The 16,688-nt window shown below is 43.6% G+C and overlaps 1 protein-coding gene across 1 annotated transcript in view; it reads left to right on the top strand.

The window, feature by feature from the left end:
- Window positions 1-16,688, top strand: part of SV2C (synaptic vesicle glycoprotein 2C) — a 190,364-nt gene that overhangs the window by 102,116 nt on the left and 71,560 nt on the right. The gene's annotated exons all lie outside the window — the stretch shown is intronic.

The raw sequence follows: 16,688 nt of genomic DNA, 5'->3' as shown, positions 1-16,688 counted from the left end.
GTTCAAGTACAGTTGTCTCCATTTTCCTACCATCACTTCCACCCACCCCCTCCCCCAACCTCCCACCCTTAATCCTTCTCCCCTTTGGCTTTGTCCATGGGCCCTTTATACATGTCCCTTGATGACCCTTCCCCTTCTTTCCTTTGTTGTCCCCCTGCCTCTCGCCTCTGGTTACTGCCAGTTTGTTCTTTATTCCAATGTCTCTGGTTATATTTTGCTTGCTTGTTTGTTTTATTGATTAGGTTCCACTTATAGGTGAGATCATATGGTATTTGTCTTTCACTGCCTGGCTTATTTCACCTAGCATAATGCTCTCCAGATCCATCCATGTTGTCTCGAAGGGTAGGAGCTCCTTCTTTCTTTCTGCTGCATAGTATTCCACTGTGTAAATGTACCATAGTTTTTTTGATCCATTCATTTGCTGATGGGCATCTAGGTTGCTTCCAGCACTTGGCTATTATAAATTGTGCTGCTATGAACATTGGGTTGCATAGGTTCTTTGTGTACCACATAAACTGAAACGACATGTAACTCAAAAACTCACTCATTATTCTGTCTAAAATCTAATCAATCTGAACTTAAATTTCAAAAATCCACTTTTTGCTCATTTTCTATTTTTGTGCCTTTTTTTAACAAAAGAATTTTTTATTATAAAGCATAGTCCTATAAGGGAACCACCTTAAGTGAATTCAATTCCTTGCTAAAATCAAAGACGAGACAGAGGTTAGTATTCAGATACAGTGCCATTTGTTTGCTGTACTGAGTTACAAAATTCATGTTGTCGTACTCTTTCTTTTAATATGTCTAGAATGTTACATGCAAACCAAAATTGCATTTATCAACATCAAAAACAATACATAAGGAATTTGTTACTTGGCCAGAATGGAACTTATCTCTGCCAAATATTTGAGCATGGGGTAGCAAGCTCAAGTGATGGGCTTTCCTCTGTTAGACTTTTCACTTCCGGGCTGGAGATGCCCTCATCCAGGCAGTTATTCTCATAATCATGAAGCTCGTCTCCTGCCACTACCTGAGGAATTCAAGGAGTTTCTCCACCTTCATCTAGGACCTGAGGGCCTCAGCCACGTGCAGAACATTCTTCTGAAGGGCTGCATCTAACTCCCACCCCTCTTAGTTGTCTGTTGAGAACAGAAAAGCCACTTCACTGTCATGTAAGGAATTTCTTCTTAGGAATTACATACAGGGAACCAGAAGGGAGATTCAGAGCCTGAGCAGAGTCCAGCTGCACCCAGCATTGCTTCCAGAGCCGCTGCTAGTGCACACGTGCCCTCTGTGCAAATTAGAGTAAGGCGTGTCATTCAGGTGGACACAGGTGCAGCCCCATTGGCTGTCTCTGCCAGATAATAGCCCCACAAGGAGCGGGACTCCTCCTGAGGCCAGCCTCATTCTGTGTCTCTGCCTGATGACAGCACAGCTCTGGGACTCGGGCCACACTTATTCCCCAGAGCAACTTGGCTCCTGGGTTTATGGCTGTTGCCTCCCTTGTCCTCCCCTCCCATCATATCTCAGAGTTTCTGCTGCTGGTCTCCCTAAATTGCAACTCAGATTGGTTTCTGCTGTCTACGTATTTCTACCAGGCTTGGGCAAGGTTGCTCTTGGGGGGGGGGGTGGTTCCTGTTTCTGTTTTCCCTCATTAGGGCTTATTCCTCAGGCTCCTGCGATTTACACATCCCTGCCCCTAAACTGTGGGGTGTCTAGAGTTTGTCTCTGGCCTTTCCAACTCTCAGTCAATGGCTGACCCACAAATTAGCAATTTAGCATGATCTCCACCTTTATTTTTCCCAAGCACATGTAAGATTGTCTTGTATAGAGCAAAAAGGTCTAAGCTATATGAGTGGGGACCCCAAAAAACCCCGGAATTATCTTCTGGTGGGTGGACCCCTTGCAGGCTTCCCCACTAGGTAAGTGTTCTAGGAACCCCTCTGCATCAGTGTACCAACTGGCGTTGTTGTGAGAGGCTGCATTCAGCTTCAGTGGATTTTTTTGGGAAGACTTTCAAGGTGTTTGCACATTTCATGATGGGTGACTTACAAGTGCACCTGCCCACACCTCACTGGGTGTTAGGCAGTTTTTGACCAAAAATAGCATGATCCCAGTGCCCTACTCCCTCTATTCAGCTGATTTCACCCTCCAAGCAACTTTTCTTTGTTTCCCCGCATGAGAAAAGTCCTCAAAGGGAAACATTTTCCCAATGTAGAAGAGGTGAAACAAGAACTGACAGAAGCACTAAAACGCATCAAAATCGACAAGTTCAAAAACTGTTTTGAGCAGTGGAAAAAATGTCTTGATAGGTGTATTGGATCAGATGGAGAGTACTTTGATGGTACTGAAGTTTAAACATGTAAGAATACATAAATTTTTATAAATAACATTTTTGGGCCCTCCTTGTATATCACTGGAAAGAGGGGGGCTTGTGGATCATAAACAATGCGTGAAAAGTCATAAAAACAATCACAACATGACAAAATTAAATGTGTCTGAGGCTGCCATTAATTTCTATATTGAAGGGACCTTGAGGAGTAATGACCTGGTTAAGAAATCAGTAACAGAATATTGAACCCTTATGCCCATGCTTTATTGAAGGCTGTCTATGGCAGAAATGTGGCAGAAACAGCAAATTATTGCACTCAATCCTGCATGTGTATTAGAATCAGCAGGGGGAGGGGGGACAACAGGGGAGGGGGTTATAAAAATACCCATAATGATTTCAATGTGAAGAGTTTTAATTTTTTCAAAATAATAGGATTTAAGTTTAAGAATCCTATGCTGAGGCTTCTGGGGGATGATGATGGTCTGTAACTTGATGGGGGGTTGTGGGTAGAGGTATTCATTTATAGAACTCAGTAAGGTGAGTGAGTGCTTAAGACTTGTGCATACTACCATATAGGTTAATATATAACAGTTTTTCTTTTTTAGTGGTGGAGCTAAGATTTTTTTCTGAATATGCTTTTATTTTTTAATTTAAAAAAATTAATTACAATTGACATTCAATATTATATTAGTGTCAGATTTACAGCAGAATGGTTAGACATTCATATAACGTACAGAGTGAGCCCCGTAAGTCTAGTGCACACCTGGCACCGTGCCTAGTTATTACACTCTTACTGACTATACTCCCCGTGCCGTACTTTACATCCCTGTGACTACTCTGCAACTACCCATTTGTACTTCTCAATCCCTGTGCTTTTTTCACCCAGCCCTCTCCTCCTCTCTGGCATCTTGCAATCATCAGTTTGTTCTATGAGTTTGTTTCTGTTTTTTCAGAAGCACTTTCTCATAAATGTTTACCACTTCTGCCACCTCCCGAGAATACCCGTGCTACTAGGCCAGGTCAATTGAATGAGGTTATGTGGGCAGGGGTAGTTTTTGAGGCCCCCAGGGGCTTCTCCCCTGAAACCTGGTTTGAGATCCTTTCGCTCCCTGCTTCTCGCAGTGGGGGACCTCAGAAGCCCCTGGGTCTTCCTCAGGCACACACAGGGCGGGCTGACCTGCAGGGCTGGCCTACTCTCTCAGTTTGGTAGTGTCAGTTTTGTTGGTTTCATCCAGGCTGAAGGGCTTCCTGCTCATCAGGTTTAGAATTGTATTTTAAAGGTAATTTAGACATTTGCATTATCTCTTCTTTTTCATGACACATCCTTTTACTTTATGTAAAAGAGACAATGGGTTAAAAGTCCATCCATTTGCATGCAGTTTCTAAAATATAAAAAGCTTTCTATTTCCCTCTGAAATTCTGTGGTGTGTAAATGATGCCACGCCACAGAAACAAGCACAGGCAGGTCCTGCCCCTCCGTCCTCTCCCACTCAGGGGACCTCTGCTGGGCGCTATCACCTGAAAACGTACTGAGCTTTCACCCAGCAGGGAAGGAATTGGGCGCATAATAAAATGACTGAGAGTCAGGTCCCAGGTCCTCTCACACTGGTAATAAGATTTGCTCTTGAGGGAAGAAGTCAATAATTGGCATCCACAGGGCAAGTATTTCAAATGATGCATGTGGTCATGAGAGAAGAATGTGCTCTTCCCTGTCTCTGGGTGCCTTTCTGCATTTGTGGCAGAGTGGTCAGGGCACACCTCGAGACTGATGCCATGAGACTGGAATTCTGGCTCCCGTCAAGCTTGTGATGCAAAGTGGTCCTTTAGTTGGTCACTAAGATGCTGGAAGGAAAGATTCTTCTGACATCAGAGACAACACCAGCTAGGGCTGGTGAGCTCAGATGTGGGCTGTGCCAAAGTTCCTGATGGATGGGGGATCTCTCTGGCCTATGGAGACCGAGTTTCTGGACCAGCCTCCGGCAACGACAGTACTCCACCTTCACATCACCACTCTTAGGGCTGAAATTTCCCTGGAGATTAACAGCTGCCAACATTTATGTTCCCAACATAAAACTACCTTGCCTGCTGTGACAAGAAGTTAGGAGGTAGAGTGCTTGGATGTCATCACATCACATTCCTTGTGACCACTTCTATCCATTCAGGAGCTCCTGGGCTGCTTCCCTGCCCGTGGCAAAGAATAGTCCCCATAAAGCAAGAGAGGGTGGGAGAATAGCCAATGAAGAAGGGCATCTTGTTGCAGAAATTCATTGCATGTGACAGCGGAGGCCCAGTGTTTACAAGGTGGCTTTTCTTGACCCCACCCCTATTGTCAAGCTCATGACATCTGACCCACAGTGGGGATCATCCGTGGTTCACAAAAGAGCAAGCACTATGTGTGAGAACAGAGAGCTGGGTGTAAAGATTTTCCTTTAGCCTTGCCCCCTCCCCCAGGTCCCTAGTAATCAGGACATCTCAGCATTTACTGGAAGCCCCAGTGACTTAACAGGAAAATAGGACAGAGCGCTGAATCACAGGCACTCTCCCTCGGGGCTGGGAGCTTGCTTGCATTCAGGCCCACAGAGTGGGAGTTGCTGCTGATGGCAGTGCTGACCGCTCCATTAAGCCCTTTGTCGTCATTTTCTCTTTTAGGGAATCAGATGAGGTGCTGTCCCCTGCTGGGATGCATAGCAGTATGCAACCAGGACATTCCATTAGCTAAGTGGGAGGTTCTCAGTTGGGCAGGAAATGCCTAAGCTCTTAAAGCCCACAGTGCCTGTGGGTGGCACTCAGCCCTGGAGCAGCCCCCCCCCCCACCTCCTTCTGGTCTGCTCTTCACTGCAGACGTTCCAGAGGAACCCACAGAGCCAGAGCCCAACCCAGCCCTCCTTCCAGCTGCAATGAGATGTCTGGGCTTAAAAATACACATATTCCCAAGGTTGCCCGATGACCAAAATATCTTTGCTTCCTTTAGTTACAAGATGTGCGAGGCTAATACATTTCTTCCCCCTAATGGTGAGACTGGGTTGGGAGGAGGAGGGGGTCGAATAGCTGTCTGGCTAAAGAAGTGATGCAGACTCTGGCCCTCCGGAGTCTGTGTGTTGTGGATGAGGTAAACAAATCCACGCCGACCACCGAGTCCTGTGGTGAAAAAGGGACGGTGCGGCCACTCTCAAGGGAAGAGCGCGCCAACCCTTGCCTGGACAGGCTTTTATTGCTTTCCAGTCACATTACATCAAAGACGTTTCTTATTATTTCTAGATTTAGTTAAGTGATTACTTCTTACAGATAACAAAAAAAGAAAAAAGTTGCAAATGCAAGGGAATAATAAAAATGATTGATTTGGTTACATTTCATCCTTGGGACATCTTAGCATGGACTTTAGGGAGTTAATTCAGAGATATACATTAAACATCTGCAGTCTTAACTCAGGGTGAGGGAATTTTAGCAAAAGCAAGTCTCATGGCAGCCTAGGTACAATTCAGGTCTGATTCCCCATGGGAAAGCTGATCTGCACACCTGGCTCCTGTGTGCCACCTCACATTCGATTGGTTTTCCAGATCAATACTGGGCTACATTTGCCATTGCCATGCTGATCGGTTCCCTGTAAAGAAGGAAGCAGGGAAGGAAGGCACTGTGGCTAAAAGACTGGGCAGTAAGGGCTGGTTTTGCATCTCAGTTTCCCACCTTCTGGGTGTGTGAGCTTTGTCAAGCTTTTCAGTCTCCTTCAGCCCTATTTCCTACTCAGCACCATGGTGGGGACTAGTGATCACATTAGAGTACCAGTGCACAGTTAGTGCTCAGAAAAGGTAGCTATGATTGGCCTCAGGCTCACATTCTACATTGGATACCCAGGCTCTGTCGGCACAGCCCAGTGTGGGCTTAGAGCTCCAGGAAAGAGGGCAAATGAGCTGAAATGTGTAAGAAATGTAAACCTCGCTAGAGGGTGAGAAGCTCAGAGGAGTCAGAGGAAAGACAAACTAGGTTAAAAGTTAAGATAAGGAGAGAGAATTGAGGAAAATATAATACTGTAAGACCTTGATTACCTGGAACCCAATGAATCAGAATCTTTCATTCATTTGTTAAGATGAATTGATATTCAAAAGGCACATACTATACAAAGACCCATGTTAAAGACCATAGCGCCATTCTCTCCAGGTAGAACAAGAGCCTGACACGTCTCACCTGCTGGCTGTATAATCAGCCAACACTGCAGGTTATAGGAACAGAAGGGACAGGGCCAAGCTTCGTCTTAGCAACAAGATGTTATAAACTCTGGACACGGGCAGTCAGCGGAGTAGTTTATGGCAAGGGCTTAGATGGAAGACAGGCTCAGGTTCCAAGCCAACTCTGCATTCTCTAGCTTTGTCACCTTTAGGACAGTTACATGGGCTCTCTGGTCCTCAGTTTTCTCATCTATAAAATGTATGTAATACAGGGTTGCTGTATTAAAGGACTACAAACAAAAAGTAGTAACTTAGCACAATACCTGACACAAATGTTCAGTCCATGTAGTCTTTTCTTTCTACAACAAAAGGAGCTAAAATTGAGGGGAGGGGAGGAAGAAGGAACTGGAGTCTTAGAAAGACTTTATTCACCTTTTCCTAAACACCTCCTCTCAACTGTTCACTTATCATTTGAAGGTCATAGAGATGGATAAACAGGGAAAGGGACAAGAACAGAACTTGTAAGGCATGCCACCGTAGTCTGCACCCACTGCAGGGGGACGCAGGAAGCCTAAAATGACAGTGGGGTCCCACTCACCAGCCCAGCTAGGACAGATAGGTGCCATGTGGCCCTGAGCCCTACTGCCCAGCTTTGCCATCTTCTACCAAATGTCACAGCCCTGAAGATATTTGTGCTCAGGTGTCCCAGTAAGACATTTCAAGGGGAGTTGATTAGTACATCAGTGTACACCAGTGTGATTTCTTAATTTGTCCATTTTAGGATCAACCTGATCTTTCATTTCAATAAAATGACCCTTGGGCTCAGGTTTCCTTAACTCTGTGATTCGGTTCTCTGTGATGCAGTAATAAGAGACATCAGCCACAAATAATAATGATAAGGTCTTTAAGGGCTTAAGAAATGGATATAGGGTCAAATAGGCATTACTATGGTATAAGTATATGGCCATTTCTTTCTGTGACTATGTTGTATTGTTTATGGTGCCCAGGAGCAAGTGTTTTTGGAAGTTTCTCATTCTTAAACACAGTTACAATCCAGCTCTCCCACTCTAGCTTTCCTGTCTCTCTCCTCATCCTAAGCGCATCACCTGCGGAAAACATGTTTATCAGCTAGGGTACAGATAGCTTCCCCTTCTTCACAGTTCTGGGAAGTGCTTTTCAACGTTCTCACTCTGACATTCTCACTCTGAAGTTAAAGAGTGAACTCAGAGGACCCGCCTCCTCTACTGGGCATTAAGTCAGTTACCATAGGGCTTATGCCTTAACTCCTCTAGTTAAGCTTCCCGGAAAAGGAAGGGGTGTTGGTCTTTGTTGAGAGCCTTCTCTGTCCCAGACAATGTGGCAGGCACATTACCTTGGACACATGAACATAAAATGGTGAAATGGGCTCTAAAAATACGGCAGCTTTCCTGTTCGTGTGCTGATGTGAGGGAGCTGTAGGCTCCTGTGCTGCTAACACTGCTGGGCAACACTACAGAGCTGAGTGTGTAATCCATCACCCTCCGGGAATCAGGTGAAGCCTGCAGACCTCCTTTCAGAATAATGTTTTTAAATGCAGAAAATGTAATCAATAGGATTATAAATTAAACCAATTGTTTCAAAATATAGTTATCAAAATGTATTAGCATATTAAGTCACAACATCTACTAACAACAACACCTATGGTAGTCTAGTGGCTACCATAATTTTGAAGAAGATATGAGTGTAGAAGTGAGAAATTAACTGATACTTTTTTTAATCCTAGGAAACCACTAGACTCCAGGTTCTTCCCAGAATCCCACATTCCATTTCTTCACCATCTATATAAGTTGATATAAAATTAGAAAACAAATTAACAAGCATGGGTAAAATATCAGTTTGTTTTATATCACATAAAGGAAGCTTGGATGGAGGCAGTCCAGGGCTGGAATGGTAGCTCCACAATCATTATCAAAGTCCCCAATTCCTTTTATCTCACAGTTCCACCATTTTTAGCACATTCTACTCAGTAGGCTCACATTCTAGGCAGAACAAATCAGGAAAGAAGCTTGAGGGTATGTCTGTGCTCCCATGAAAAATGTTCCTGAAAGTCCTACACAAATCCACATGTTTCATTGGCCAGAACTTCAACACATGACCATACCTAGCTGCAAGGGAGTCTTGAAAAGATGTAGTAGTCTTCTGTTCCAAGCAGGAAAGAGAATCAAGTCAGGATCGAGTGGATATCAGGAGACAGCTAAACACATCTGCTGTACCATTCCATTGGTTCTCTGAAAAATCTTTTAGGAATATTTATATAGTTTATAATCTAACTATAGTTTAAATGTGGCCCTTCTGTATTATTCAGCTTTTGGATACAAAATAACAGAAAGCAACTCTGGTTGACTGGGTCAGAACAGAAAAAATTTGGAAGACCATTGAGTAGCTCACAGAATGGCCAGGAAGGATGGAGAACCAGGTTCAGACAGTGGCAGGAGCCAATAGTATCCTTCCTTAGATGGTTGTTTTGACTCATCAGCAAATGCAGAATTTCAGCACCCAGACTTAAAGAAAACACAGCCTGAGGGAGACTGTCTCAAACTGCACAGCTTCAGTTTCCAGTCCACTGAGGAGCTTTGATGGTAGCTTGATTATTCTTCAAATGTTTCAGAGAAAAATTGTTTCCGCAAGCTGTAATCCTTAAGACACCACCTACTGTTAGTAACTAATAATTACCAGTGCATGATTTTGACAAAGGTATCAGTCTCCACGTTGTCATTCAGAAAAGGTCCCTAGGCACACTAATGTGTGTCAGAGAGGAGAATCTGGGTCCATATGAAGGTGGGTGTAGTTTGGCCAGCATGGCCTTTCCATGTTGCTTTCAGAAAATGTAGGTATAAGGCTTTAGAAAGCCCTAGCTGCTATGAATTCTCTGCAGCACTTCAGCTGACCAGATTTCCCAGTTCTCAGGTCACAGTTAACTAGACCTCTGGGTCCTCCCCAAAGCAATGTGAATCCCAACCTGACTAGCAGACTAGGACCTCCACAAACCTGGAGAACTTGTTCTCTAGTAGAGAGAGTGGGTCCTCATATCTATAATAAATAAAACCAGAAAAGTTGGTTTTGTTTACTGTGGATATAGGTGCCTACTCCAAGAGCTGTTGACATTAGGGCTTGCCTTGAAGATAGGGAATATATTTTATAGTGTAAAAATTGGTTTAAAAATTAATGGCAATACTGAATGCTGGTGAGGATGCAGAGAAATTAAGTGTCTCATGCATTGCTGGTGGAAATGCAAAATAGTGCAGCCACTCTGGAAGAGAGTTTGGCAGTTTCTTTTTAAATGCTAGACACAGCTGACATATGACCCACTATTGCACTTTTGGGCATTTATCCCAGAGAAATGAAATTTTATGTCCACACAAAAATGCTTTTGTGATTGTTCTTAACACCTTTATTTGTAATATCCCCAAACTGGAAACAACTAAAATATCCTACAATACCGTAGAGTGCTACTCAGAAATAAAAGGCATTGAACAATTGATACAACAGCATGTATAGACCTCAAGGGCATTTTGCTGAGTAAACAAGCCAATCTCAGAAGATATATTAACATTCTGGAAATGACAGATACCAGAATGAGGGACAACGTTAATGGCTGGCAGAGGTTGGGGGGTGGTAGTGAGAAGGGGAGCAGGTATGACTGCAGTGGGCTAGCCCTGGAAGAAAGAATGCTCTCTTGGTTGCAGAGGTGGTTACATCAATCCACAAATGTGATAAAATGGCATAGAACTATAGGCACACATTGTACCAACATCAGTTTCCTATTTTGGGTGTTGAAATGCAGTTACGTAAGATCTAACCTTTCCTAACCATTGAGGGAAACTGGATGAAGGGTGCATGGGATCTTTCTGTACTATCTTTGCAACTTTCTGTGAATCTAGAATTATTTCAAAATAAAATGACTAATACCTTTTTAGAAGGCCATTTTTACATATATTATCTTATTTATTCTAATAATCTTGGGAGCAAAAGCAGCAGTAAGTGGCAACCCCATTTTTCAAATGGAGAACCTATTGCACAGAAAGTCGGTCAAATCCCAAAGTGACCCAGAAAATGGAAGATTGGAAATTAGAGCCAGTCTTCTCATCCTCATTTCTTCAAGATGTTCTCTAGACATGACAAAGCCAAGACACCTTCTCAAAGAGCAAGCAGCACAGAAGGTGTGTGCGCGTGTGGCCCTGAGGCAACCGCCCTTCCCCCACTGTGTCTGGGCAGTGCTGTCGCAGCCCCTTGCCAAACAGTCTAAGACCTAAGCTTCCATCACTTGTGATAAGAAAAACCAGTTGCACTCAGTCATTTTAAAAATTATCTTACTGAAAATGATGTAAGAGACAAGAGATTTTTGCATCACATGCTTTATACCCCACGACTTTATAAACTTTCATTTGACATTTATGTTTCCTTCCAAGGCTACATGAGGTGGGTCTTCTCTCTTCCCGCCCCACACAGCTTGTGACTTCACTGGCCGCTCCTTCCTCCAGGAATCTAGCTGCTTTGCCCATCCCACCCACTCCCCTGCATAAGAATGCAGAGACACCCAATTCTGCCTAGGTTCTAGCTCCAAACTCACACACCCCACCTATATTCGTCTGCTTGGCATGGTATACCAGGATACCATCACCTGAATAGCTTAAACAACAGAATTTATTTTCTCAGTTCTCAAGGCTGGGAAGTCCAAGGTTGTGTTGCCAGTTGATTTGGTTTCCGGTTAAGGGCTCTCTTCCTGAGTACCTTCATGCTATGTCCTCAAATGGCAGAGTGAGGAAGAGAGAGACACTGAGTGGGTAGGGGAAGGATTGCTTCCTGTTCTTATATCTGATTCAGGCCCACCCTTATGACCTCATTTTACCTTAATTCCAAAACACCCTGTCTCCAGATACATTCACATTGGGGGTTATGGCTTCAATATATGGATTTGCGGAAGATACAGTTCACGCAGCACACCCATGTGGTCTTAGCAAACAGAGGGCCCTTCAGTCATCAGAAGCTCACCCACCTACCCACCCCATCCTTTGAAGGCATTGGAAGTTGTTATTTTTTTCTGTGTTTCTTGTTAGATATTTACTGCAGAGCTAATTCTGAAACACTGATCTTGTTCTTTCCTCTTAAATAAGGGCTGACGACACCCTTAGTATTCCACAAGAGCTGGCCATCTCATTTCTCTGAACATTTCTGTATTCTGAACTAGATAAAATGCATGTCTCTGTGTGTTTATTTGAAAAGAACTATTCTGAAAATACCCTTGCTGGGCTGAATTCATCATTAACCTAATTAGATCCTTTATCCAAGACTTACAATTAGCACCATTACCAAGTCATGATAACTAACTGCTGTGCTCCTAAATTAACTTTCACTTGAAGGAACATAAAAATTGTTATCCTCTAAAATGTTTCTTGTTTGAGAAGATGATCATTCACCAGATTTCCATCAATAATACTGAACTAAACTGTAGTGAAACAACAATTAAAATTTAAAAAATTATTAAAAATATAATGCTGAACTGGCTTAGAGGGTGAGAGACATTTCCAGTTGTATGAAAGGGTGAGTAGAGAAGGCTCTCCTGAGATATCATGTACATGCTACAGTACCTAGACACCATTTTCTTCCATATGCATAGCAGGATCCCCCAAAACAGTGCTTTCTCCCCTTATCCCAATTGTTAACGTAAAAGGTTGTAGATCTGCCCATCTGTTTTTCGGTAAGTGCAATATCCTTGTATTTGTAAGGAGTAAGCCAAATTTTCATTTCTACATAAACTACCAGCAGAGGCATTGGTGCTGAATAACCTGGAAGTTCCTATTCTTTATAGACTGATTTAGTGATTACATATTTTTGCAGCTGTCAAAACTGAATTTAGATTTACCCTGTTGCTTCTAGAGGATTGTCAAACTCATTTTCACCAGTGGCCACATCAGCCTCGCAGTTGCCTTCAAGGAGCTGAATGTAGAGCTTCTTGCCCCTGGTTAAGGAGTAGTTACATTTACACAGTCCTAAAATTACATTTGGCCCTTTGAAGGCAACCTCGAGGCTGATGTGGCCCCAGGGGAAAATGAGTTTGACACCCCTGTTCTAGAGTGTCTCAAGGCAATCCAACTTAAAGGCCAGGGTGTCATTCAGCACAGCTGGACCACACTGAGGATGTCTATGTAACCACTTCCATAAGATACACAATTAATGCCTAGAATAGAGCCTTGGAAGAACAGATTGTTAAAGGGACAGAGTTTGTGGTTGAAAGCATGATGAGGGAAATCTGAATATGCACCTGAGTAATTCTTAAAGAGATCCTTCTCAAGTTTGGAGGGTGCTTTTTCTTTAGGAAGTCTCTGATCTTTTTGTAAAGTAGAAGTGTGTTTCCATTTGTGGACATTTTGAATTGCATTGTCCACTTATTCCTCAGTCTCATGCCTAACCCCCAGCGAGCTCTTCAGCCTGGCTGCCCATCACACTGTGGAATGTACAAGACAAAGGCATTCATGAGGTTTGGACAGGACACTGCAAAGAGATGGGAAAACAGTGAGCCAGGGAACTTCATGGCGGGGTGATGGCAAATGGTCAGGCTCTAAATCTGGCACAATTAAAGGAGGTGAAGCATGGAAAAGAAAACCATGTGGGCTGGAGCAGGGAGGGATGGTTATTGTAGATATTAATCCAATGAACCCTCCTTCTAACAAAAAAAAAAATGCTCTTGCTGATTGTTTAATCCAGGGATAGCAGAGAGAGATAGGCTGTATCAGCCATTTGCATATTTCTTTGCCCAATCTTCTCAATAATTCAAAGTGTATCTCAATGAGATGACAGGCAAGGGTTAGGAAATAGGTTGAGGGTCATGAAACCAATATACTTTTTCTATGTAAATCTAAATTATTCTACATAGAAATGGATCTAGGACTTTGCTCCCATTAATGCTAAACAAACTGAGACTGGGCCTTCATTTCAATTACTTGATAAAGTGTAACACAGCACTTTGAGTGTGGTGAGCATTTTGAGGGCATCTCCTCTTTCCGGCCCCGTGTTGGAAGCCAGAGATGCTCCTAGGCTAGGGTGGGAGGGTGGAAACATCCTGCCTTGGGGAACAATGAAGAGCCCCGAATCTAGGCTTTGCTTCTCATCTTCCCTGTTGGAGCCTGTGGGTTCAAGGTGCCCCTTTCTCAAATACTGTGATGGATATGGGAGTTCAGCCTTGCTGGGCTACTTTGAACTCCACTGTGTTCTTTAACATACAAATAGTGTTATATGTTAGAACACATCAGCCCTAGCATGGGTTTTGGTGGAGGGTTGGAAGGAGTGGGGCAAAAAGGGAAGATGAGTTGTAAAGAGTCAAAAGAGCTTTGTTTTCATTTGACTTAATAGTTTAAGACTGAAATGGCCAACTTAAATAGCTTAGTGACCAAGCAGGTGATATACATTAGTGAAATTGGCAAGAAAGGAAACTGAAGCAAATATGAGAGTCCACGCCCTCTCTGGTGGGTACCAGCTACTAAGATGCAGATTTCGCCACACAGCTACTGAAGCCCAGTATTGCCAGATCTGATTTCACTAGAGAAGTCAGAGTTGTGGATATTTATACAAAGTCTCTCTAATTTTTAATCCAGCAATTTTTAAGTTTATTCTTATAGAGATCATTTACATATGTGGTAGGCAGAATAATGACCACCCCCCAAAGATATCCACATTCTAACTCCCAAAACCTTTGAGTATATCAGGTTTCATGCAATGGGAAATTAAGGTGGCAGATGGAATTAAGGTTGCTAATATTCCTTAAAATCGGGAGATTATCCTGGATCATCCAATGGGATCTATGCAATCACAAGGGTCTTAAGAAGTCGAAGATGGAGCAGGAAGAAAACACCAGAGAATTGTCAGCATGGACATGATCTGTCTCAATGTTGCTGGCAGTAAACATGGAGGAGGAGGCTATGAGCCAGGGCATGTGGGCAGCTCTGTGACACTGGGAAAGGTCAGGAAGCCGAGTGTCCTCTAGCATCTCCATGAGGAACACAGCCCTGCTGACACCTTGCTCATAGGGCAGTGAGATCCCTTTTGGACTGCTGACTTCCAGAATTATAATAAATTTGTGTGATTTCTAAGCCACTTAGTGTATACTAATTTATCATGGAGCAATAGGAGATGAATACAGCGTGCAATAAAATTTGTCCATTTTAAGCAATGAGCTTCGACAAAAGTATGCAATTGTGTAACTACCACCTCAATCAAGTTACAGAACAGTTCTCTCCCTAGAAAGTTCCCTACTGCCCCTTTTCAGTCAATTCCTAATGCCATCCTGGCCCATGGTAAGCAACAATATGCTTTTTGTCTTTTCTACAATTTCATATAAATCATATGGTATGCAATTTTTGTGCCTGGCCCCTGATTTGACATGATGCCTGTGAGATCCATCCATGTTGTTGGGCACTTCAGTGGTTCATTCCTTGCAGTTGCTGAGCAGTTTTCCTCTGTGTGGATGGACTGGTTTGTTGATCCATTCACCAGCTGATTGACATTTTTGGTTGTTTATGTCTGGGCTATTATAAGTAATGCTGCTATGTACATTTGGGTACAAGTCATTGGGCAAATGAAGTTTTCATTTCTCTTGGGTAAATACCTAGGAGGGGGATGGCCATGTTGTTTGGTAACAGTGTATGTTTGTTTATGTTGATGAGAAATTGCTAAACTGTTTTCCTAGGTGGCTCTATTGCAATCCTGATTTTTCCCAAAAGTCTTCAAAACACTATATGGACCAAACAGATCATACATGTAGGCCAGGTGCCAAATTTGACCCAGGAGCTACTGGGTTTAAGACAGAGAGCTGAGCTGACCTGGAGGGGAGAGGGGGTCATCGGCCTGTGTTGATGAAGAGGTGGTGCCTCACTGCCTCTCTGGTGATGCCTCTCCTAACTAATTTCACAATTAGGAGAAGGGGAGCTGGGCCTCCTGGTCATCAGGCACCTGTGGGACAACTGTGCCCTTAAGCCAAAGAGAATGGACCTGGGCCCCCAGGGGAAGAGTCCCAGCCACCAGAGAGAACAAGAGCTCAGTTGTAAGTGAGCTAGTGAGCCCAGAACGGCAGGGACTGAGTATGGCCCACTGAGCAAGGGAAGAAAGGACCACTCTAGGCACCTGTTGAAGGGATGGTGGGACACAAAATGTGTTATTGGCAGCTGCCATAATTTCACATGAGGATCACCCTTGGTGGCTTATGAAGGCTTTCAGAAGCATCATCTCATAACAGAGATGAAAGTCAAATTATGTGACAACCTGTTATGCCCAAGGGTTGGCCAGGCACAGGGGCTGCACAGAGTGAATGGGAGGCAGGGCCAGCTCCTCTCATGACTGCCTTCCCCCTGCTTTATGCGGTTGGCATTCAAGGATGCACGTGGCCAGCAATGATGTTTTGTTCTTGCAGTGGACAGAGGGTGGAGTACTGTGAGAGAGAGAAGGGAAAGAAAGACTGTGGAAGGGGCATTTTCTCCCTTCCCAACCAACAGTGGTACTAGTGGGACCCAGTAGCAGGAACCATTAGCCCAGGGCTTTGCCGAGATGTCCTTTCATGGCCTTCTTGCGTTCAATGCACACCTCTCCCTTATTTTGGGACCAGAATTTTTAGAATTTTCTTTATAGCGTCAATGAAAAAATAAGCTCTAAGCAATTTCTGAACTCTCTGAAGCCAGAGAGCAAGTCTTAGTCATCTTTGTGACCTCCCTGGTACCAGACACAATGCCTGACCCAGACTAGCCCACAGTGACTGTTCCGTTGAATTCTGTCAGAGAGCCAGGTGATAAATGACCTGTCTAGGGATGCGAGACTCTTCCAAATGTCTGATCCCAGTTCTAATTAGTTTTATTAAATAAGCTTGTGCTGTGAGGCTATTTTTTCCTTTGTGAATCAACATATTTAGGAATGAGTTACTATCCTGATGATGATGTGGCTGATGGAGATTGGAGGGGAGGAATTTTGTCCAGTCACGTTTTGCTTGGCTCAAACCTCTGGAGGAAATACTGCTTAGAATAGCAGAGTTATAAGTAGCTCTTCCATTGCCCGAGATTTTGCCATTGCTAAACTACTGCTAGATTATTATAAATAAAGGTAGTTCTCAAGCTTCTGGGTTGTTTTTATTTTTTTCTCTCTCCTTTTATTTCCCCTGGTCCAGAACTCAC

Source organism: Phyllostomus hastatus, unplaced genomic scaffold (assembly GCF_019186645.2).
Source record: "Phyllostomus hastatus isolate PE091 unplaced genomic scaffold, TTU_PhHast_1.1 phas_contig_58, whole genome shotgun sequence".
In the NCBI taxonomy this organism is placed as follows: domain Eukaryota; kingdom Metazoa; phylum Chordata; class Mammalia; order Chiroptera; family Phyllostomidae; genus Phyllostomus; species Phyllostomus hastatus.
This window is presented reverse-complemented; position numbering and strand designations above follow the sequence as displayed.